The following is a 26666-nucleotide window of genomic DNA, read 5'->3' on the forward strand; positions in this document are numbered from 1 at the left end:
TAGATGAATATGTATGACATAACATTTTAGTACCCAATAAAATAGATCAATATCAATCAATATAGCTGCCACATAACGTAAACAGTAATCACCTCGCTTTATCGAATTATAATGGAAATACATTATGTATAGGCTTCTGTCTATGACATAAGTTCTCGCTACGTATATTTACTACACCTAATCTAATATTCTCTTACCATAATTGCTCTGAAAGGAATTCCTAATTTCACTTGTGATTAATTTTCCTGAGAATCTTAAGAGCGGCTTGTGTAAGGCCAGATTAAATTGGTTCCGCTTTTGAGCTAAATTAAATAAGTGACCTTATTACTTTTTAATGGGAAGATTAGGGGTTTAATGTTCTAATAAGTTCTTAAGTTTCATTTAAGTGGGGTTAGTCTGTGACTTTAACATAAATATCGCACTACGGAGTGCTTTATTTAAGTGAATCTTACACCATATTTTATTAGGAACTAACTTTTTGCCCGTCATTTCGCTCTTATAAATTCCGATCTCACGTAAAAAGTCTTTAAAAACACGAAAAAAACTAGCACGAAAGAAAGTTTCTAAACTCCAATGTCATAATTTCTTAATTCTTTACCAAATTTTATCAAAATTGGTTCACCGGGTTATGTTAAAATGTAAAGGAATCATGCAGATGACTTTATATTTTCACTTTTATAAAAAGATTCAGATCTCTCTATTTTTAAAAAATAATTTAGTCCACATTTGTAAATGCTTATTGCGAAAATAATATTATTGTGACATAGACTTCAACAGAATTGCAAACTCCTTGCGACCTTGGCCTAAAATTAAATATCGTGTCCTCACTCACACTTCTTTATAAAGAGCGAGACGGGAGTAGCATGATAAAATAGGCGATTGCAATCTGTTACAAATACAGGGCAAGGCTTGATGATAAAATCTATTATAGCACCCATATTGTATCTAATTAGTATGGAGTATGCGTGTTGAGTTTCTAAGCGCCTTAACACTTATGATTCAAAAGTATAGGTACCTACTTTGTAAATTTTAGGATTTTCGGGGACAATTGGTTTACTGCTTACCAATAAAGATATTATTATGTGAATGTCTTCGACGCCATTAAATGGTTTATTTACCTGAAACAAAACAAACAATCATAAATATACATCTTAGATACAAAAATATTACAACGATAATGACAATGCAATAAAATAATAAATTGCTGAATGCAATACAAATATTATATCAAATACACATGATATCAGAGTACCTAATGCAAAAGATCAACTAGTTCTCGACAGCTGTCTGTTGCTTAAGATGATCTTTTTTACTTTTAATAGAGACCCTGGAGATCTAAGTTGTTAAGTCTATATTTACGCCATAATTACAACCAGTATTGTAGTTATACATTACTATACTATATGACTACATCTTAGTTCAACTGTAATAGTTTAATTTCGAATACCATCAAAAACAGCCTTGGAGTGTGCGCATGATTGCAGTGTAATAGTGCATAGAATGCGCCGCACGTATTGTCAGTACGTGGCGCGCACAGCAACCGAGCATTTGAATAATTGTCGCATGTAATTCAAGCGGGTTGATTGCCCATCTTGTTTGTTTTGTTTTGAATGACGATTGCAGCGAAAAAACTGGGAATTAATAGGCGATTTTAATGGCTTTTTATGTGACGCTGTGATTGCGTATCTCAGTTTATTGCTCTTTTGTACAAACCATGTCTGCAATGGGAACTGGCACGTTTTATTGTCTGAAAAGCAGAGGGACATTTGACGGATGATTCTATCATCATCATTTCAGCCATAGATCTCCTCCAATGACTTCCATGATGACCGATGATGATGATTATTCTATCAAATACTTAGGAGAAAATCTGTTGACACTGTTTTCCGAGAGACAGACAAAGACCTCCCATTTGGTAAAGGACTGGAGCAACCATCTTAACAAAGTATTCATCCATGTCAGTACAAATGTTTAAAATCGTGAACCAACTTCATTACATTAGTTTGATAGCGGTTTTTGAAAACCAAACTCAAAGGAAATCCCGCGCGGAAATGCCTGTCTACTTTACGTAAAAACATTTTAAAACAGTTTTGGGCGAAAGAAACAATAGTTTGTTTGATCCGGCATGTAACCGGGTCAAGTGCGGCCCGGATCAACGGTACACAGCAATTACGTAAACAAGTTTGCACTATGGAACGCCGAAACGCCGTCATTGAGGTGACCAGGAGGTTAGCTTTTCGAAGAATTTTTGGTTAAATCTTCATCTTCGCTATCTTCAGAAAAGTTCTAATCTTTTTCAGAACAGATATCAAACTTAATAAATAAAAAAATAGTTAGGTATTTCTAGTTCTAGTTGTATTACTTTTTTTAAATATTAAGTACCAACTAACGCGTAGGTTTTTCTTTGCTCTTTTATCTAAGAGTATGTAGGAGTAGGAACATTTATCTATGTATTTTTATTAAGTTTAGTCCTAAGTTTTATTTCACATAGGTCTAAGCAATCGCCAATGCAATGCGTAAAGTATTTTAATTTATTGAAATTAATGTTTCGAATAATATGAATCATAAAATAATAGCACGATATTTGAAATAAATGGTCAATATGGTCACACTAACTCTAACGTACCAGTAACCTTTTCATATAACCCAGGGCAATCTGACACCGTGACTGGCATGTTGCGCTCAGAAATACAATTTTTTTGAATTAATAATCGCTCTCTCTTTTTTAAATCTTAAAACTTATACGTCAAGCGGCTTACTTTGATATGAATTTAATAACCAAATTGAGACATTACTTGACGTAATAATCCAAATGCCATTCTATAGAGTTAACAAGGTTCCACCTCATGTAATCCAAACTGTTGATCTAATATTAATTACGTCTTTAATACAAGTAAATTGCTAAATTACATTTCCTACACTTGGTGGCAAAATTTCCCCTTCTAAACTACATAAGATAATAAATACCACTAGCTTGTGATGTCACTGTACATTTCTTTGTACTGGCAACTTCATCATAATACCTAATACTATAAAAGTAAATACTTATGAAACTAAAAAAAGAGACAAGAAAGATAAAATGACTTGCTATTTTTGGGAAATTCCCACTCTAAGGAGGAAAAATGGGCGAATATAAACTCTACATTTATTATAAAAGGTGGCTAGTTAGCATCTACATGATAGCCTTAACCGTTCGACTATAATGAAAAACTGAAGAGAATATTAAAATAATAGCAGTATTAAACTGTATAATATCCATTTAAAATCGGTCTCGTGCGGAGGGCGCTATAAGAATTTCAATAGAAAAGAAGTGGGTCGAGGAATGGTGGACGGATTCGTTTCACGGAAAATTGTCGCATTGTCGTCCCCGTGCGTATCCGGCTGAATATCGCTTCGCTGAACGCGGATAAGTGGGATTTAAGTTTCAGTTTTTGTCACTGAGATTGATGATGTTATCCGAAATAAAACGTTTTCAGACAGTAACTGTCACCATAATTGAGAGACAATGAGAGACAACTGGACAATCAACAGTTGATGATCTCATTGTCTCTCAAAAAAAAAAGTGATATGAAGACGTTAAGATAAAAATCTTCATCATCATGAGCCTATGTACATATCTAAGTTAAGTTCGATACCTACTCATATCGAAGATATTTACTAATCTTCTACGCGACTAAAAAGCTCCAAATCTTTCAATCTTGATACGTTAAAGACTACAAATACTCGTAGAGACATTTAAAAATTCACATATTTTATCATGTTCCGTGATAACATATTTCTGATAGTCAAATTTTTTAGCCATTGTTTAGTCAAAACATTGACCAGTCACTGGTCATTTAAAGTTGCAGATAACATTCATAAATGGTACAGATAATTTTAAAAGCAAATGTGTGCCTAGAAAGTGGACCACATCACTTCCGGTGTCCATCCTCAATCCCGTTGTCCATTTAGGGCTTTTTAAACAAATCTTTAATGTTTGAACTGATAAACACACAGATACATATTCTTGCCACATGCAAACATTTGGGAAGACGGTTTTATCGATTTTAAACCAACGTTGTCCAATGTTTGGATAGGACCTTACGAGTTGGCCATGACGTGTCAAGATGTCCAACCTCAACATGTGATGTATGGCCAAAGAATGGCCCAATATTTTGTCGTTCATTATTTTTCTTCTTTCAGATGAATGGTCATTTTCACACGTTATTGCTATGATTTATTTTTTGGACCCCTTTGTGTTTGAAATGTCCCATTCTTGTTCCTGAAGATTTATTTAAAACCACGATCTATTCCTTGAAATACTAAAAAGCTCAATAATGAAGAGAGAGAGAGATAGATAAAACATTAAAAACTTAACCAAACGCATAAAATGTTACTTAAAGTAGAACAATAACCTAAAAAGGTTTTCTAGTCCGCAAGTTTCTTTCGCGTCAAAACCATACAGTACCATCGTTATCATAGAGGTCCAATAGTTAATAAATCATTTGTGAGATCAACGCCGTGGTGTATAATTTAAAAGAATAGAAAGCCTTCGTGCGAGCTTAGGCCGGTAATTATCGGTAACTATTGTACGTCCAACCGGTCCGCTCGGAAACTAGGTACGTTTTTATTATCTACGCGGTAAAGTTCGAAATCACTGAAAGTTTTTGTATCAGTGAAGCCGTATAAGGAAGGAAAGATAAACGGTGCGATACAGTATCCTACTCGTATAAGCACGCGGCATGAACGAACTATGTACAGTCATTCCCAAAAATAATAAGTAGATTTTTGTACATATTCGCCAAATGATGAGAATATAATGCCCGTTTTCACCATCAATCCCAAATTTTTAAGTGACCCCTATAACAATAACAAATAACAGGCATTTTGTTTTCATTTAGTCTCTTTTTCAGTGAAATTTTCAGTGCTCTACTATACTTGTTCAATAAAAGATAGAAAAGGCGCAAATTGTAGTTGGGCAAATCAGAAATGTAATTTATTTCTGAACCCAAGCTTTCGCCTAGCTATAGCCAAATCGACATTACTACTGAGAACGAAACCGATACTCAAATCGGTTTTTAAACAACGCACCAAAAATAGGAAAAAGATGCTCTATCCGACTATACTTTCCCGTTTTATTAGCTTGTTGCTTGTATTGAAGTCTGTTTGCTTTGAATACGAGCTGTTTGCATGCGCGCCGTTGTAAGTCGCGCAGTTGTATGGATAGCCCCAATAATAGTGGTGTTCGTGTACTAGGGTGTGTTTACATCGATAAGTTTCGAACAGGATCTTACATGTAGACTTACACGTTGTATGCCGATTTAAAGCTATGGTAGATACGGCTTTACAGACGATATAAGCCATCGACATGTACTTTACGTACAAGTAACAAAGGCTTGATGCGCATCTTTGTTGTATGAACTTTATTACGACTATAAATTAGGTAGGTATAATTGCAATGACGAGCTTGCCTTATATTTTACGAATAACAGGTTTAACGAAATCATAATGTCCTAGAATGCAATTGGAAATCAATACTTAAGTAAAATTAATTGAATTTTTTCCAGATCTACTTCGTTCGTTCGTTTCAGCCGAAAGACGTCCACTGCTGGACAAAGGCTACTTATTAAGTTTCAAATGAGATTCATGAAATATCAGTATCCATATTTATTTGTACGATATACTCCATCGGTCGGTATTAGGAAACCTTAACGATCTGTGTCTGAAGTACGTGTATTAACCGCGCCTTACCAGTGGAAGCATAAAGGACACTCGTCGGACCTCACCAGATATAGTTAATGGCTTAACTTCTGTAAATGGTTCGCTGTGATGCCGATCGTGATTCGCTGGCCCGTAATAGTGATGTGCCGAGTGCACCTGTGTCGGTAGACATGGTAATATCGATATAATTTACTTAAATAAATATCGTGAACTCAAAATTAAGGTACATGGTAGCAATCCCGTCAATAATAATAATTTTGAATTTAATTCTAATCGATTTTACCCAAAGCTTTTTTGATGAGTCGATAGAAAATAATACTAAACCATAAAAAGCCCTTTTTACAACTACCTGTCGTCGTTTGTCCCTTACTTAAGAGCGTGGTTGTACAGTGGAAAATATTACGTAGAAATATGTAACAAATTCTACACTGTAAACTTTAAAGGCTACTACTACAAATACTAGAATGGATCCCGCCCGGTTGAGTTATAACGTCTGCTATCAGACCTCACAAATCACTATCCAACTATTCGATTTGCATTTAGGGCAAATTTATTCGAAATTGACATCGATTTTCACGTCACGTCTGTCATACTTTTAAGGTAATAACGCGGTCTATTCATGTTTTGATGGTAAAAGTAACTCAGCAATAAATTGTGATCATAGAAAAGAGATTGATTTTCATCATATTGCTTTTAGTAATAAAAATAACATCTTCTAATATTTACACCCAAGCGTCCAACAAGGGATCAATATACGTAGTCTTATGTTAAAAATTAATGATGACAGTGATGAGAAAAGCGTGAAAGGTTCGTATTATCTGTCTTATTAATCGAAAATCCGTCATGAAACGTCACATCACTACAACTATCCGTACCAGGTAAATGTGTCATGGTGATGCAGCGAGGCCTAGTGCTGACCAATACACCGAGCAAAAACCTTCTTATAACATAAGCACTTAATGGGGCCGCACTGGTTAACTCGTAGTAGAATTATAGTAGGCAATGGTATCACCGATATAATATCGTCTAGAGAACTACGACGAGTTCATTAAATGAAATTAAATGATACCACCAATCTGCCTATATTCGTTGTAAAGTCAATTGTAATACATACTAAGGCTGAGCACCACCTAACTTTGACCGTAACTTTAGCAATAACCGGTGTATTTTGTATGGAGTTGGACAGATTTTTTAACGTTTGTTAAAGTCAAAGTAAGATGGTGCAACCCAGCCTCAGAATTTAAAATGATTATTTATTTTAAAACAATTAATTTGACACCACAAGTAAAGTTATATTATCATGAGATTTAATTGTAGGAAATGAAACTATAACAAATAAAATAGTCAGGCTCGAAAATAGCCAAATACTATTAATAAATACCGAAAATTTATTAAGTAATAAATTCAATTAAATAAGAATTTAATTTAACATATTTTTTGTTACATTTATATTTGCCTGGTTTTTTTATTATAACTTAAACATTATTTATTATTATTGTTGAATATGAAAGTCAATTGCTTGCAACGTTCAATGTGCATTTACGTATAAGTACCAACCTAAATAAATCATAAAAATAATGTATTGGGTTCAGATTCAGCAATTTGGCAGTTATTAGATCCTCATAAATAACTGCGATAAACATTATTAATGATAATCATTTAAATGCAATCAATTTATTTAACAACACTTAAAAATTACACAAAATTAGTAGCATTTTAATCACATAAGTAAATCGGACATTAATAAGTGTTTATTGAAATTGGAGTAGGTACATAAAGTTAATATTCCGGCTAAATTATTGCTCAGAGAAACGTGTAGAGAAATGTCACAGTAGGTAATTATTTATGTACAGTCAGCGTCAAATAGTTTGTGACACCCAAATTAGCCAGTAAGTTCGCAACATGTCCCTTGTTACAATGGAACAAGGTTATGTTATCAACTTTTTGGCCACTTTGGTTGACGCTGACTGTACCTACTTGGTGCCACTTCGGTAATTTTTTAGATTGACATGCAAACTCAAACCGGTTCACTACACTGATATAGCAAGAAAATCGACGATCTATCTTTGCAGGTGCATTCTGGTGCATACAGCTGACCTGAATTCAGCCATCTTGGCTTGTTCAGTCAGACTTCATTAACCAGACACCTGCCACGCTGTGCTGGGTACTGTCTTATTGGTTTACCTAATTCCCTTGAGGCTTATAACACTGGTTTAAAGCAAATAAAATAACCATTATATTTCGTATTATTGCACGGCGAATGGTACAGAACTTAGAAAGAGGTGAATGGATTAAATCCTCTTTGCAAGCGTGTCGAGAGACACACAGCACACCCTTTATCAAAGTGTTTCCAATACTATCTTTGGAAAATCGTAACGGTGCTGTAAAAGTCACTCTAAGATCAATGAGAATAACATCGCTACAAAAATCAGATTTCTCACAACCGCAAAAATATCAAATTCAGTCGCATTTACTTACTTTTAACAAAGAAACAATTAACTTTGTGAAGTAAGTAAGTTGTTTCTGCATAATGAAATACATTTTTACTGTCCTTTAAAAGAATAAGGGCCATAAATTTCTTCGGCGAGTTCTCAGCGTAACTTCGTAAGAACTCTGTTCGCTGCTAATTACTTTGTATCCAGTTAACGAAGTGTTAACTTGTAATACGATGCACGCAGGTCTTTTGTTCACTAGCTTTTTATTGTGTTATTTTTTCTTTTTTGTTAATCTATGATTTTACAAATCTGCATTTGTAAAAACAACCTTATTCATTTCTTTTTCTTGTATTTAATCAAATAAAAGATGTTTTTGATCAAAATCTCTTTTTTAAGTAGAAAACCATACGCAAACATTGTGACAAAGATAATGGCATAAAACACAACATAACAATCGAGCTTACATAAACAAGTGTTCTTTCAATGACTTGTAAAATTAAACAAAAGAATACTCCAAGTGTACTCACATATAAGTAACTCATACATTATAATCTTTATTTGGAATCAACCTACATATTTTTTACGGGGAAACAACGAACTCTGGCCACCTGTGATGAGTGATCACCGCCAGATGCGGATGTCGGCAATGCCAACAGTACGGCGACCTTGCTACATTTACCAAGATTTTGTTTTACTATGAATAACTGTGCCCCAGACATAGTGACGCGTTTTTAATTATTATTTTTAACGAACGGCACGTTGTATTGTTGTAATAGGTGAGATTTTGCAATGAAACTTCGTATGATGTGTTGTCGACTGCACAATAAGAATGAATTTTCAGTGTTGCTTATATTATTTACACTCTTTGTTTTTGTTGCTATAACGTGGACATTTAATGTAAAATGACACATTACTTTTCTAGACATTATTTTTGATAATTTGATAAAATCGACCGTCTTATGCAAAACTAAAATATCAATTTCTTTGCCAGACGACGTTTCTTACCATTAACAACTACCTAGAGCACTTTAGAGCAGCGGAAATCCCATCACTACATTAAAATGATGAAACGATAAACTTCTAAAATCTAAAATATTACAAAACCATCTCTGGTTGGCTGAAATGAAATGTTTTTCCCGGAAGCAGAAGACGTTAGGTCTAAAACTTTCCCACTTTTGCCCGGGACCTTTCTGATTCTAAAGCATACATATATTTTGCCGCCGCTAATGTTCCAACGAAACTTCAGAGGGGTATTGTTACCATTATTTTCCAAGTTTGTTCTTCGAGTGTAATAAAATATAAACGCGGCGTTGAAATTGGATGTTATTAAAAGGCTATTGTGTTGTCTTACGATCAAAAAACGTAATGTATTTAAGAGGGAAGGCCTACAAAAAGCGGTGTCGATACGTATCTCTCTATAGTACGTCATGTTCAATAGCTCCTTGAAATGTGAACCTTTTCATTATTCTTAAATTCGACTTCGTCTCAAAGTGAAAACGTTATTCTTAACGCAATTTCCTAAAGAGATATGAGGCAAGTGTATTTTTTGCCTTTTCATATTCATATGGAATACATTCTTATTTTTTTGATACGATTGTTGACTTGAAGTTGTATGTAAATTATTGTAGCAAATTATTGCATTACTATGATGTTAATTTATTGCAAAATGAACATTTTATTTGGATTTTTAAAGCACTGTGGCGACAAACAATAACACAATGACAAACAACAAATGACGCAAAGACAATTGATTTTCTGTTGTTAATGCCTACGTCAGTGTACATAGAATAATGGTACAGATCAAAATGTTTTCCACTGAAAGAAAGCTTTTTTTTTTGCCAAACCCAAGCTCCACTAAAATGCTGCAATTAATTCATTAACTAAAACATCCAAAAGCACAAACAAATTAGCTTTAGTACTTAACTATGAATATTGTAGGAGTTTCGCCTGTCACTCCTCTGTTCAATTATACCAACTTCAAGAGGAGTTGAAAATTCCACCAGAACAACAGAGGTTGCCATTTATCAAACATACTGGCAACCGAAAGTTTACATTGGGTGATTCTATTTTTAGTTGAACTAGCAGATTGTTTTATTTATAGCGATTCAATTGTTTCGTAGAATCACATTCAAATAAAAGTTATCCTACTTTAGTACCTGTACCTACGTAAATAATTGAGACTACCTAAACGCACAGGGTGCGTACAAACCAATCACAGAGCTCTATTCAACGCTGTGCGTTCGATTTGCTGCTTCACTTAAGCAAGCATCGTTTGTGATTACGGGTGTAAGTCTTCATTGAGATTCATAAAGTACAAAATAAAACCATCCAATATCAGTCAGTCACACGTTCCGATTCATAATAAATAGAATATTTATCAAAATACAGAGAATACCTAATATAAATAAGCTTAACTTGTTAGTAATCATAACATCATTTTGCTATGATGTTTCCAAGACTTACAAATTCATAAACAGAATATTAAAGTAATGTATTTAATTTATACAATACAGGCAACTCACACTACCGAATGGGTCGAAAAATAATATTACAATTTTAATAGCATTTCGACACTTTTTTAATTGCTACTAGCTGANTAAAAAATTAAGCCACTAGGTCATAAATTTTGAAAAAATCACAAAATTAACGATAACTTCTAAACTACGAAAAATCGTAGAACATACATGGGGGTGAAATCGATAGGTCTAGTCCTCACCTATCACCTGCCTTCGGCTTGACACCTTACAAGAAACACCCTGTATAAAACTAGCTGACCCGGCGAACTTTGTTCCGCCTTAATGGCAATAAATAAGCAGACTTTTTTTATTTCGAACGGGATAAAAAGTATCCTATGTCCTTCTCCTGGCTCTAAACTACCTCCCTGACAATTTTCAGCTAAATCGGTTCAGCCGTTCTTGAGTTATAAGTGGTGTAACTAACACGACTTTCTTTTATATATGTTACGGTTAATGTGATAAATTGAAAATTATTAATAATAATCGGTTATGATGTGTCTGTGAGAGAGAGAAAGAGAGAGAGAGAGAGAGAGAGAGAGAGAGAGAGCAAAAAAGGGTGTAATGATTTAATTTAAAGTAAATGTTCAAAATGTCCGTCGCTGACCTGAATGCACATTAGACAACGACGCAAAACAATTATTCGTAAATTTACAAAATCTTCTTGCATTCTAATGTGGTTTATCATCAAAATGTTCATATTCCCTTTTGTATACCACACTAACTAGCTTTCCGCCCGCGGCTTCGCCCGCGTGGAATTTTGTCTGTCACAGAAAAACATTATCGCGCGCGTCCCTGTTTCAAAAACCGGGATAAAAACTATCCTATGTTCTTTCCCGGGACTCAAACTATCTCTATGCCAAATTTCATCAAAATCGGTTGCGAGGTTTAAGCGGGAAAGCGTAACAGACAGACAGACAGACAGACAGAGTTACTTTCGCATTTATAATATTAAGTTGGGATGAAGAGCAAGAGCTTCCACGTTGTGGATAAAAAAAAATCTTTTCAGTTATTGTCTCTAAATGTGTTCTACATAACGTAAACTTAGGGGATTGCAAATATTACTTAGTCCTAAGAAAGTCAAAAACATGTAACGGAATCTCCGACTTACCTCTTTAGTGGAGCGATTACAAAAAATAATGGCCTATTAAGTACATGTTTTTTTGTGTTACTATGAAAGTTCAGAAAACTGCGCAGTTTTTAAAATTATTTTGGATCTATGGAAATTCTTTTTATTTTTCATACATTTCAGTTGAAAATTTTAGAATGTTCTGCTAAAAGCATATTTTTTATGTTTCTAGCAAAAATTTTGTATCTTGCATCAAAGATAGGAAGGTGATTATTTTTTTCAAATATCTCCAACTAATTGGGAATCTGTCAAAAAAAAGAAATCTGAGAAAAGTCAACCCAAAAAAAAAATTACTTATTGTAAAGAAAACGTAATAACTTTTAAACTAAGCGGTATATCCTGATAAAATAAAAACAGTAATAATGCTAAATAACAGGCGATACTGAAAAAATACATAAACTACCCAGAAAATGCCAACAAATAATAAAAAATAAGACTTTTTGAAAAAAATCTGCTTAAATATTCGTATTTTTTTGGTTATTTGATAAATTTCTCAAAAAAATGTCCCTATAACAGGTGGTTTTTATTACTTTGTATTATTCTCTATCGTATTATCTTTGTAAAACCAAAAATCGCATGTCTCAATCCCTATTACAACATTTGCTATGATCGTTTGAACAAAGGCCTGCCACAACATTATTCTCCGCTACAGGTAGAGACAATTTTAATTTTAACTAAAATGCTTATTTTACTTCGAAATCTTTTGTTTTTATTTGAAATCTAACTTGTCTTTATCAAAATTACAAATCTAGAGCCATTTTCAGTTTCGTTGTTAACGAAGCGTTGAAGGGCGCGCCCGGAGAGGCATAGCTCAAACAATAATTGCAAACGTTGTGATAGGGATAGAGACATGCGACTTTTGGTTTTACGAAGGTAATACGATAGAGAATAATACAAAGTAATAAAAACCACCGGTTATAGGGGCATTTTTTGGAGAAATTTATCAAATAACCAAAAAAACACGAATTTTTAAGCAGATTTTTTTCAAAAAGTATCATTTTTTATTATTTGTTGGCCTTTTTTGTGTATTTTATGTATTTTTTTAGTATTGCCTGTTATTCAGCATTATTACTGTTTTTATTTTATCAGGATATACCGCTTAGTTTAAAAGTTATTACGTTTTCTTTACAATAAGTAATTGGAAGAAAAAAAATTCGATAAAAAATTTAAAAAAAATCTCAAAAAAAAATTGACCTCTTTTTTGTCGATAAAAATAGGTCTAGTTTCATCTATTTTCATATGTACACTTTAACGTGACTCACACTGTATATAGATAGCTGACCCGGCGAACTTTGTTTCGCCTTAATGGCAATAAATAAGCAGACTTTTTTTTTTATTTCGAACGGGATAAAAAGTATCCTATGTCCTTCTCCTGGCTCTAAACTACCTCCCTGACAATTTTCAGCTAAATCGGTTCAGCCGTTCTTGAGTTATAAGTGGAGTAACTAACACGACTTTCTTTTATATATATAGATATATAGATTCTATTTTCAATTATCTACAATATTATAAACACACACGAATGTTCAGTTCATAAAAATACACAGTCATTACAAAAATTTAAAGCCATACAAATTAAAACACTAATCTGAACCAGAGTAGAGGGCAGGAAGAATGGTAATTTAGTGCCATGATAAAGAAGGGTGTTTATAAATTAGGAACGACTAGTGATGTGTTGACATAAAATATTTTATTTCATCGACATGTGTAGTCATATAAAATACGTCTAACTAAACAATGCACCACATCGATATAATTCAAACTGAACGTATGAAAACGTACATGATTAAATACAGCAAAACAATGCAAACTTCAGCATTTAAACAAACTCCCTGTTTGATGAAACCGTAATCAATTACTGACGTAAAATAAACCTAAAGTGCTGCAATTGGGAGAACTACTCGTACAATACAACAATCTATTCCCCAGCTAATTGATTAAACGAGATACTCGATTATTGAACATCGAGTGAAGGGATATCTCGATTCTCGACTAATCTCAACACATCGAACGTCTAGTGCAGCTTTTTAGAGGCGCCCCCTAATGGCGTCAACCAAAAATATCCGGTCGTTAGTCTGTCCGTTCTTGGATTAAAATTAGTTTACAGTTTATGCACCGAGGGATTTAGAGTAACCACTTCCTCACTTAGAGCGCCGTAAGCGGTCGAATGAAGATGTAGAAAGTGACCACAATTAAACCAAACTGTGAATAATCCTAGACTTTACTAAACTTATACTAGCTTATAACATTTATTGGCGTCGGTAATTTGACAGTTAACAAAAAACAGCTTACACAAAAATTTTTTGAACAGCTTAATCTATACTAATAGGTATTATAAAGAGGAAAGATTTGTACCTATTTTTGTATGTTTGTAATGAATGGGCTCAAAAACCACTGAACGGCTTTTGATGAAACTTTACAGTATTATTGTTCATAATCCAGAATAACATATAGGCTATAATTTATGACGATCTGTGACAAAAGAAATTTCACGCGTGCGGAGCCGCGGGTGGAAAGCTAGTGTTGCTATAAAACTAATAACCTCAATGATTTTCCGGAAGTAAAACTTTAAGAAATGACAATGACACAAATAGTATAAAACATTTTTGCCATCAAGCAAGAATGTCGTAAGGTAAAAGGGCTAAAAGCATTATAGTTCACGTGGAGTTCACATTCATCAGATCGGCATTTGTTTAATGACAAAGCGCTGACCGCAACAAAATATCCCTAATGTATTTCATAATCTTCCGAGAGCTAAGTTAATCAAGGAATTATCAAATCTACCGTAAATGTGGACAATGAACCGCGTTTGAATGGCCAACTCGGCTTGTCTTTTACCTACCTATTACAGCCGTTTAACGTTGCAATCAACGCAATGAAGCGTTGACCAAGATAAGCGTTACGGTGATGACTACTGAAATCATTATGTAGATTGTAAGAACAATGGGTAATATCCCCTTCAATTCAAACAATCGAATTCCAAACGTGTACGGTACGATGGAGACCAATAAAATATTACGCAGTTCGTACAATCTACACTAATATTATAAAGAGGAAAACTTTGTTTGTTTGTTTGTTTGGTTGTAATGAATAGGCTCAAAAACTACTGGACCGGTTTTAAAAATTCTTTCACCATTCGAAAGCTACATTATCCACGAGTAACATAGGCTAAATTTTATTTTGGAAAACAATAGGGTTCCGTAAAATATGTAGATAATGTAGTCCACGCGCGCGAAGCCGTGGGCGGAAAGCTAGTTAGTTATACAATCAGACTTATTGATTTGTGTTATAGACGAAAATCGCCCGAATGATCAATGGAACTCAAAAATAACAAACTATTTCATTCCGCACGAGGAAAAAATGTAAAGGAATGTCTGATTAAAATACGTAGCCATGCGGGGCAGGTCGTGGGACCAAATTAGTTTCGGCCACTCTTTATTTTTCCGCTTTATATTCGGGCACTAATCGAATCGGGTGTCAGTCTTTCGGATAGTCAGGTGAACTGTAGCTTCGTGTCCTTGACTTTATAGACCGGGTGATAAAGTAACTCTATATTAAAATATGAAATATCAAACCTTTTTAAATTTTGATCTGTTTTAAAATAGGATAAGCTATGCAATCAGTTAGAAGAATCTGTAATGCAATTTTTGAGCCAGATTTAGATCCAGGTGAAGGTAAGAAGAGATTCACTGGTGACAGAAAAGATGAAAGGAAATAGTTTATCTTATGGAAATGTAATGGTAAAGGACAAACAAGCACGCGACGAAAAGAGTAATGTCTATGGATATTACTGGGTGTTTTGGTAGAGGAGAAGAGGTGATGTAAAGGCGCATCATTTACATATTATTGCAAAAAAAACTTGATTAATCGCACGTCGTTTAGCTACCACGCTACACTGCATTGTGACACTGAGACAAAATAGTAGACTATATTATGTAATGAAAAAAACAACAAAATAATGTTTTCTCTCGTATCCAATCGATAACGTATTGAGAGCCCCGTCGCCCGGTCTATGTATGAAGGCAAGCTTTTTCGACTCCACCGCGAACCTGACCAAATTCCACGTCACGTTATTTTTCAGTTTTTTAAACTCAACTTTACACCAAAAAGTTCCGATCCCAATTTATTCGTGAAATGTTCCGGAAACTGCTACACGGACTGGTATTGTTGTTGAGGATTCAAGTCCTCTAGTTTTTGGTTCACAAAATATTGTTAGCTTAATTTGTTAGTAGTAAACTTTATACAAGTCTTGTATAAATAATATCTTATTTATATTTTCAATACAGTAAACAACCTATTTGAGCTTTAAGTCCTTTGAAAACAGTCTTCAAAGGCGTTGGCAACATCAAGAAAATTACATTTTACACTTTCCTTTAACGTTGAAGTAAAGAGTTAATTAACAATATTCTTATAATACTTCAATTAAGCACACACATACATCATAAATTAGTACACCTGAGTAATTTTACTGTTAAAACCTGTTACAAAACTTTATTTTAGTCTAGCAAGCCTAACATTGCGTTAAAACTGTTTATTCAGTCCATTCGACCCCATCGTATGTCATTTAATTCTCCCAAGATACCTCATACGGCTCATAGACGTGAGAGGAAATAGAGCATCCCTGCATTTGAGTGCAGCCATTAAAACCACATGCTCCAGACGTCACCTCACAACGCGAGCTAAGTTTTCCAATATCTTAAAATACAATTTAAATATAACATCTACTCATCGCCGCAATTAACGAGTCACATAATCTTGCTTATTTGGAATTAGAATCTTACAATGAAGCTTTTTGACTCGCTATACGTGCGAGCTATTAGGTATGGTATACATACCTACTCGTTGAAATCTGTTTCTTTCTGTATAAAAAATTGTCATTTATTTTCTCTAGGGACAATAAAATTTTAATTACCTATGACTTTTTTGTGGGAATATACAGTATAGGTATTAGTCGACTACTATAAGCAGATGAGTAGCAGAACTTTTGACAGGTGATCAGGGAGGAAAGGCACTTACGGATTACGGAATACGTTACCTCAAAGTTTGGGTGGAAGACACGATATCAAGCTCAGTAACATGACTTAAACACTTGGACGAATAAACCACTGGACACGAAACCTACAAGATTTGTAAGGAAACACGATCAACCACTTTTTGCGGGGGGAGAGGTTTGACAATTGTCAAATAATGACATTTAGTGCTGGGAAAAGATCGTAAATTTTTATCGATAGTTATGTAAATGAATGAATGAACCTAACGAGATAAATATTGATTTAATATTGAAAGTTTCTTTAATTGAAAGACTATAATTAATTTTTGTATCGTGTTTATTATAATGCCATTGGTAAATCATAGGTACAAATAATATTACAAATTATTCATATAGGTAGGTAACTAGGTGAAATATTTTTTGGCTGTGTTATCATTATCAAATTCGTAAAGCAATAAACAAGTAATATTCTGTTACGATCGGCTGCTAACTAGCTTTTGGTCTCAAGTTCTCAACAAATGTTATAATCTGTCTCACGTCACGGACAAAAGTTTCATCAATAGCCTATTTCTATACATTTCATGAAACACAATTTGATAACATTATGACAATGTATTGCTTTGTAGCGCTTGCAGTACGGATGCACTATCTGAGAATATTTAATTCTTATCTAATGTTGTTGATATTCTTATGTTTAGGTCATTCGAGAAGACCTCCTAGTACTTATTTCAGTTTTGAAGACGTCGGTATAGGTATCCTAACTTCATTGATTCCAGAGCAATTTCGCGTTTCCGCTGTAAGCTGGATATTATCTTTGGTCGAAGATGTGTACACAGGGTACCTATCCTGTTGATGAGGGGTATTTCTTTTAGGGTTTTGTGCAGAATCGCGGAATATCCTGTCTCCTTGTTTTGCTTTCATAGATCGTTTCCTTTAAGTCTTAGAGTGGGTGCTTGTGCTTCCTCCTGAATAATGAGGTCTAAATGTCTGAGATTCAGAAAGAAGTCAAGTGATGCCGATAGAGTGGTTCTCATACAACCCATGGCCGCTATGTTTGCTAGGCACTATGCATGTTGTCGATATGACTTGCCCAGTTCAATTTATTGTCAAGGGAGATGCTCAGATATTTCACCTGTGTTGGTTTTGTTTTGAAAAGTTCAGTGGCCTAATTCACGTATCTTGACAGTCAAGATCTCTCTGATGTTCAGAAGTCGTCCCATTGAAAAACAGTTGATGACAGGATGGACCAAATCAAGTTCCAACCACCCCGGTATTTCACTAAACGTGAGGGGATGACACAGATCTAAAAGGTTCCACCTCGGTATTGCATACCGAAAATAAAACCTGTTAATGAAATAAAAAATAATAATTGTAGTCATTTGGCGTATTTTTGTGATGACATTATTAATATTTAGATGCAATGAAAAGTTTAAATTGTATGTTCCATCTGTGTGGATCTCATCATCTTTTGTTTCATGTGACTAAAATAAAGCCAAAAAATCAATCAACATCAAAAATATTTTATTCAAATTTGACCAGTATTTTGATGTACAACATATTTCAAAAAAGGTGTAATTATTACTTACATTTACTGGTGTGCTTGTTTTGTATGTTCCATCTATGTCTATCTCATAATCTTTTGTTTCATGTGACTAAAATTATCAAAACAAAAAAATCTATCAAAATCTAAAATTAATTTGAATAATTTCAGTTTCAGTTTGTTTGGTATATCGATAAACTTATCGACATTTTTCAAGCCCTTTACGTCATAAAAAATTAGATGTGAATGAATGAATGAAACCTATAATCCAACCAAATTAAATATGCTACATGTTTTAAGCATTTACATGTACAATGAGTACTTTTTAAAATGACGTAATCATATTTTGTTTACATATCAAATTTTATTTATTTTACGAAAAAATAGCTACTATAATAGATTTAAAATGTACTTACGCGTGATAAGAAACATTTCTTGTGTGACAGGAATAATTTTTGCAATAAAGTACGGCGCATTTACCCATTTTTCGTGATATTTTTACTCTTCGAGAGCTGGCGTCATACTGACAAAGTGACAACCTGACAACATTTACCATGGCTAATTTAGCCATGGTAAGTGCTAGCGGGGTAAAGACGAAAACGTCACTCGTTACGCGTCCAGTGGTTTATTCGTCCAAGCTTAAACATTAAACAGAAGTAGAGCACCTGTGTTTGAGTGACAGACGTTACCTAGGGCTCTTTTCCATAGTTTCCAATACGTTTTACAGTACAAGCTTTATCAATACCTGGTTGTATTTTCCAACGAGAGTACTAGTAACGCAATGTATGCTACAGTTTACTTTCTAAGAATGAACTGTCACTACAGTTTGTAAGTAGGAACTTTTCGTAGTACTCTATGTTATTGACGACTCAAGTCTTGCCCACTTTACAGAGAACGAACGAAGACTTAAATAAACATTAGACAACTCCATTGGTAGGTAATTGGTAATTTTGTAACGAAATTGACATGTGCTGAGCTGACGACTATAAAACATTTTCCAGATAAGTGAAACAGAATTTCATTAAAAAATTACATCTCCCGTTCAGTTTTTTCATTAAAAAGATGGAGGAATGCGATATTTCACTCTTTCTTAACGAATTCCGCTGTCGACCCAATTATGTCACAATAAAGCATATCCCGTCATCAATTTACACGTAAAATGATCTTAAAATGATGATACTTACTTCGCAATTAATTACAGATTTACTGATAGATTCAATTATTGAATGATCATTGAAAAATAAATCTAGAGAATAAAGACGAACAATCACGATTTGATCGAATAAATAGATGACAGCGATTGATTGATCGACGTGCTGTTATTGATTAACATTTAATTATGAAATTCAGCTCAATGTATTAAAATGCAATTTTCAATTATGTGGCAAAGTCTTGCAAGTAATTTGTGATTTCAAAATACAGAATACAGACGTTTCCTCATACAAATACACTGGACCGAAAAAAAAGAGGATCGGTCAGAAAATCTTCAATATGTTCAAAAGTAGCTAGTAAAGTGTAACCTATAGGCCTATTTGAAGACCTAGAAGAAATAAAAGCTACTAAATCGTAAACAAACCGTGTCAAAGATTTCTTTTAGCGGCAAAATCGATTGAGCGTACTTCGTTCGACCGAGCACTAATTAGGGCAATGTTGTACAAACAGAATTTTGCAAGCAATCCGAAGTTTGGGATGCGGTGTCGACGGTAATTTGTTTGTAGCTCAGGAGCTGTTTGTGCTTTCCATAATATTTACTCGGCGGGATCAACCCGTTGATTTACACGCGGCTACGCGATCTGTGACGTCATTAGAATATATCTTCGTGGGATTTGGTAAACATTGTGAGTTATGACGACTTAAAGAAAGTGGAATCGTACTTAAAACGCTGGAATCGGCCAAGGAGTAGCGGTGCCAAAAGTTGACTTATTGATTCAGGCCTAACTGTTTATTTGTTGGCAAAGCATGGCTATACCTATGTGACATATTTTGTCTGCATTATAACTGGTTATAAGTACTAATGCGTTAACTTTACAGTATCATATTTTTAATAACATCACAGTTTAATCTCACCATTATCTTTTTTTAATGTCTATCATATTCATTTCACTATCATTTCAGCCACGGGACGTCCACTGCTGAACATAGGCCTCCCCCATCGATTTCCACATTCGTCTGCTTATTGTGTCGACAAATTATATCCCAATTTAATACAAGACTAAATAACCAACGCAAAAAGTATTACGAGCACCGAAATGGTTGTATTTGCACAAATTACTATTACCTTCCGAGAAGCAGATAAAGAGCGTGTTTGCTCGCTCTATATATGGAACACAAACAGGAGAAAATTGCTTTTAGAAGACATCAAAGGATCTCAATAAAACTCAGTTATTTGAACAGTTGCGACGCTCACATCTGCTCGTCATAAAGCAGGCAGAAATAAACATGATTTGACGCAATCTATCACTTTGCGTCTAACAATTTTCTCGTCCCATAGGCGTTTAATAGAGGGATGGGCGCTGAAAGTTGACAGCAGATCAACTTAGAAACGACGAGTTTCCTCAATTGATTTTCAACCTTATTTTAAAGTTATACAGTTCAAAATGCAACTAACTACTCGGTTATTGTGGAAATGGAGTTATTTATGTACTATACTTATTAAAGTATTTCTAACCAAAATACGCATTAAAAGCGCTTAGTAGGAATTAAAAATGTTTAAATAAATGATCAATCATTTTACGCAATAATAAGTACTAAATCAAACGAAAATTATTATTCAATTAATTTTCTTTGTGGACGAAGGAAAATAATTGAATAAAAAAAAAGAACTTTGGGACACGAGTCACTACACTCATTAATTAGCAAAAACTCGTCCCTATTAAAAAGTCTAAGAACTTTCTTTCCTCGACATGCCCATAGAAGCTTATCAATTGCTTTGTCCCATACAGAAAACGTTTTTCTGGTATGTATTTAAAAAAATCTATTTAAACCAAAATCTACGCGAACAAAACCACGGTTCATAATTAGGTACTACAAATTGTTTCATCTTTTACATACTTTCTGATGAAAAATATTGCCGAAAACAAAAAGGCCACAAACAAAGTACTTTTTTGATGATGACAAAAAGAATGGCAAAATAAATATAGAAACGAATAGAATTCTCCTAAATGCTGGCTCGTTATTAAGTGTTTATTCATCTGGAGTGTTAGTAGTTAGTGGCTGTGGGAATGAATAAACATTGTAAATTAGCTGTTTTATGCTATTCTAAGTTTGTTTAGCTAATTTTAATTACTGTGTAGACTAGACAAGATTGTATTACTTACTGGGTGTCCAGGAAGAGAGTACCAAAATAGAAGTTTGGAAATAGAGTAAATACCATAAGGTTTGAACTGATTTATTTGAGTCTACTTCAAGCGATTTGGCTCTCAATTTCTATGGTCTTTTTATATTTTTTTCCATTTCTTATTCTGATAATTTTTTGAAGTAGATAGCACTTTTTCTGAAAACTAAAGCAAAGGCATACGTCTTTAGGCATTCAAGTAGATTTATTGGGTCGGCCGACGTGATGAGAAGGCAAATTTTCGCGACTGCGGCCGGTTTAATATTAACGAGCACTTGAAGCCCGCCCGTCTAACTGCCGATAAAAGATTTAACAGCGCCCCAGTAGAGAGCAATATCAACCGCTCGATAGTTCAGATTCCCCTCCTAAATGATCCACCGTTCATTTAATTACTCGTTTTATGAATCACCTCATATTTATCGTTGGCAAGCAACCCCTAGATATTGCAATCATGTTAGCAAGATTAAAATTTACAGCAGCCATTCGCGAGCAAATGAAAAATAATGAATACCAAACGCGTTTTAATACAAAACCCAAAAATGAAATCACAAAAGTTCTACATTTTTCCTTGACGGGACTCTTTGTCGCGCGAGAATAAAGATTTTTTCCAATATATTTTCCTCGTGACACCACCGTTGTCCCGGGGAAAATTTTATTTCGAATGAACGGCCCGCGAGCCTGCATAAAACGTCTAATAAACAAAAAGAATCGAGTCATAAAGAGTGAAATACCAAAAAAGAGAGTAAAGAAAAAAACAAGTTCGAACCGGCTCCTATTGCATAAATCTAAAAGCAGTCTCTAATTGAATATTCTCTTTGCGTAATGCCATCTTATTACACCCTTTAAAATAAAATAAAGCCTGAAAGCGAAACATGTAAATTTTATCGTGTCTGGGCGCACGCCGGGCCGCCGGGAGCGACAGAGATTTTTTGCGAGTCAAGGTAAAGGAAACTTGGCTCGTATTTTCCGCTAAAAGTTCCCTATTGCAATGCTTGTCGAGAAATACTTTTGAGACTTACGGGCCGAGTTATAAAAGAATGGCGTGCAAGCCGGCCAAACTCACAAATCATTACTGGACGTTGGAATCGGGCGGTAACATTACAAATTAAGTTACTGGGCCATTTTAACATCCCTTAGTGAGCTATTGATTTGCTCAAAGATTTATCCATTATCGCTTACAAATGACAATGAATTTGAAAGTGAACATTGCACTTAATTAGAAAACGTGAAAGTATTTGTAGATTTGATTCAATTATAAATTATTCGTATTACAATTGAAGACATCTATCGAGACCGATCATTTATATTTCAGTAAATTACTAATTCGTTTTCACTTTCTAAATGGACAAAAATATTACTCAAATCTTTATTTATTTCTCGAGTTACATGACATTATGACTATTGATTCTAGAACATCACGAGTAATATTAATTAAATAGTTTAAATTATTTTTACTACAGACTTTTTATTGGAGATTCGAAAAATCGCAATTTCACGGGTTTGCTTACGGGCTGTTTCGCGTGATCGGGCTGTGACCGCGGCCATCCGACATGCTATTATCGGCGGTACCGTAACTTTATGAAAGCCATTAAAATCATGCAACTACATCGTAATTCGTATCAGAAATATTGTTACGGAAAAGGATCAAAGCAGTTCAGTGAAGGGAATAGAGGACATTATTGGGCAGTTCAGCTGGATCAACAATCACAGATTTTTTTTTATTCGAGTAGGACCCATGTGAGGTCACCCTTTTACGAAGGGTTTTTAATCCTTTATAAATAATACTTTCATATACTACTTTCAGTGTAACCCGATATAACATTAACCACACCACAGCTTCGGATTAATGATGTAACATAATATGAGTTTATACTCGTAATTAGTGCGAATATAATTATCATTCATCCAGAATCGTTAATTATTTTATAGATACATACTTAATTTTGAAATTGTAAAACCACATATCCATTATAGATACTGACAAAAAATGCAATATACCTATTAATTAACTGGTGAACAATCTCTCTCATTTGAATTATGAGTAGTCAAATTGATAATTCGAGTTCACAAGTTTGTAAGCACTGACCTTGGTATCATTATACTTTTTTCAGTGTGCGCTGCGCTGTTTTTCCATGAACAATCTTCGACTTTTCATTTTAAACTCTATAGAAAAAATATAGAGTTAAGATTGCAAGTAACGTTCACGATAAGCTAGCAAACCGTGGGCCGCAATGTGCCTTTCACTCGGTTTATAACAACTATAGAAGTATTTATAGACAGTCTAAGAATATAGACCATCGCTTTACCGTTATTGTTAATTTCAATAATAATAATGACAATATTGTATTTGAAAAAAAAATACTAAAAGTACTGGCAGGCCACAAATATAACTCAACGCGTAGAGCTTTAAATTATAAGCCAACTATTAATTAAACCACTATACGTTATTGAAACCTACGTGCAATAGTTGGGCAAAATATCGATTTTATTCGCCGATTTTAACAAGGAGATGTACAGCAGAGTATCGTGTTTTCAACTCCAATTTGCTTTTGCGAATAGTGTCCGAAGCTTCGAATAAAAATTGGGGAAACTAGAACGGCAGCTCTTGTTCAACGATTCCTAGAATCTTTGTTTATGGTAGGTAGCAAAAGCGAATCTCTGTAGGTGTTGGATGACGGTAACAGCGTTTTATTAACTAAAACATTGTTTTGATTCTTTTCATCATAATATTATGTGAAATAAACATTTAAAAGTGTGTTACAAAGCATTCATTGGCTTAAACAGTGTTTAACCCTCATTTAAAAATATTATAAATTCTAGTCCGGGAATTACTGGTTTGTGTTGGAAGGAGACAAAAGAAAGAAGTAAAAAACACTTTTGAGTACCTACCTAGTTAAGTAGTTCCCAGTTTGATTACGGCATTGCTTTATTCAGCCCGATTACTCGAAGAAACAAGATTCCGTGCTTCGGGAGCCACGTTTTCCACAGTGTAGGTACATCTCAAGCCAATTTGGTTACTGGTCTTTTATTTGATAACAATACAACCGCGCATCGACGATTTAGAAAAGTTACAAAGATTAAATAATATGGCCTGAACAAAACAGAAGTATCTTTCTTTTCAGTCATTGAATCACAAAAGTAATTTGAATTAGTCTTTTGGAGTTGCGTTGGTAGAAATGTGAGTTATTTGGTCAGGAAATAAAATAATGGAACAAATTATTATCGACCTATTAAAATACCAATTTGGTGCATCCCTAATGACCCAGCGCGTTGTGCCAGCAATGAACGCATGGCTTCCGTCGGTAAAACAGCTGCCGATAAAACATTATTCAATGCAACCATTAAAGCTCTCCTATAAATCTGACACCTACCAATAACGTAATACAGCCATTAGTGTTTGCTCATGTAATGGATCTATCAAACGACTGCCGGAAACAACGTGCCAGCTGATTGGAATCCGTTTGTCAATATTATTTTAGTAGCAACGCTCAGCACTACAAACAAAGAGCAAGCGTTCAGATGTAATAAAGGGCTTGCGGCAGAAGGCTGGCATCAATGCGTCACAGATTAAGGATGCAGATAACCCAAAAGAACGCATCTTTACTGCCAATCGCGCAGTTTAAGCCTAACAAAACCATAGATCAGGAAGCACGGTGCTTATTCAAAAAATTGCAACGTTTAGATTTAAATCATACAAACGATATGGTAATTTGATGCGCAGCAACAATGACGCTTCCGATGTAATAAACTCGATTCGAAATTGTTCTCTTATCGCTCACATTAAATGCATTCTTTTATAACCAAGCTTTCAGTTTTTACAGTGAAATGGCAAGTTTTTGTTATCATACGACATTATTATTTCATAGGTAGCTTTATTCTTCCTTTATTAAAAAAAATACAGAACTAAATAATGTACAAATTTGCCTTTGTATTGTACGATATTTTGATGTAGGTACTCGTAGGTATACGGGACTATTCCCACGTCTCGTTCCCACCGCTGCAACTCCTGTGTAGCCAGGATCTACAGCTTGACCGCCATAAAAAAAAAACTTACCCAAATAATCGAATTAGGTATGTTGGAAAAACTATGTACATTATTAATTGATCTAAAACGTCTATCGCAGTATAAATTGGTATTACTTGTAGTATCGTTATTAAATTACTTACTTTGTTTCAACAAATAAATCATTGAACCGCCAACAAACATCAGAGAAAGACGCGCGAAAATTGTGCACGCAATTTATTGAACTTTCTCGCAACGTTTTCCAGACGAATCTAACCGCGACCGTCAATAAATCGCGGAGTTCCTAACGTTTTTACTTCAAAAGCGAATTCGATTCGTTGTGTCTCTTTCACACTTTGGCATGAGTGTAAGAGAGGAAATCTCTCTGGTTTGCCTCTGAGCATCTTTTCGCATTCCTTTATAGTCTTCATGCGAGAGAATTTAAGCTTAAGAAGTACTTACATACGTTTGCGTGTGCTACGGTATTTTCTTACACGCGAACCCTGCGAATATGTAGGCTCTTTGCAAAGCAATAAAACGTCTAGGAAACTAGATAGTTATTAACAGATAAAGGCGCAATTTCCATTGCAGGGCAGATAGTGAAGATAAAGCTAAGTTAATCGCAAAAACACGCTATGGTAGGCACATTTTCGAGTCGGGAGCAAATTGGTTCCTTAGGGACGTGTGCTGTGAAATATTAAGTAAGGGTCTTGGTCAGTGTGTTTATGAGGAGGTAGTGTTTTGAATTAAATTCTATGCGCTTCCACGTCTTACGGCCCTAAGCAAATTTGGTTGGATTTAGCGGTATCTCACACTTGAAGTTAAGAGTTAAAGTTTGTATATTATGTAGGGACCGTTTTCTGAGAAAAAGAGCACTGAAAACTATAGCCTCTTTAAATCTTTAATTTTTTTGAGAACATGACATATTTTATGTTATGAATAAATACATAATTATCACTTTACGATTACTTTAATGTAACATCCAGCACAAATTACAACTGCAAAAGGGTCATTATTAAGTA

At 34.4% G+C, this 26666-nt stretch overlaps 1 protein-coding gene and 1 long non-coding RNA gene across 2 annotated transcripts in view; both read right to left on the reverse strand.

Annotated features, from left to right (window-relative positions):
• Window positions 1–26666, reverse strand: part of LOC114362577 (uncharacterized) — a 107786-nt gene that overhangs the window by 44923 nt on the left and 36197 nt on the right. The gene's annotated exons all lie outside the window — the stretch shown is intronic.
• Window positions 17690–18761, reverse strand: LOC114362578 (uncharacterized). Its single transcript, XR_003656699.1, has 2 exons — window positions 18724–18761; window positions 17690–18419 (listed from the first exon to the last, which is right to left on the reverse strand). It is a non-coding gene; the product is annotated as an uncharacterized LOC114362578 (long non-coding RNA).

Source organism: Ostrinia furnacalis, unplaced genomic scaffold, assembly GCF_004193835.3.
Source record: "Ostrinia furnacalis isolate ACB-3 unplaced genomic scaffold, ASM419383v2 OfSCF6633, whole genome shotgun sequence".
Lineage (NCBI taxonomy): Eukaryota > Metazoa > Arthropoda > Insecta > Lepidoptera > Crambidae > Ostrinia > Ostrinia furnacalis.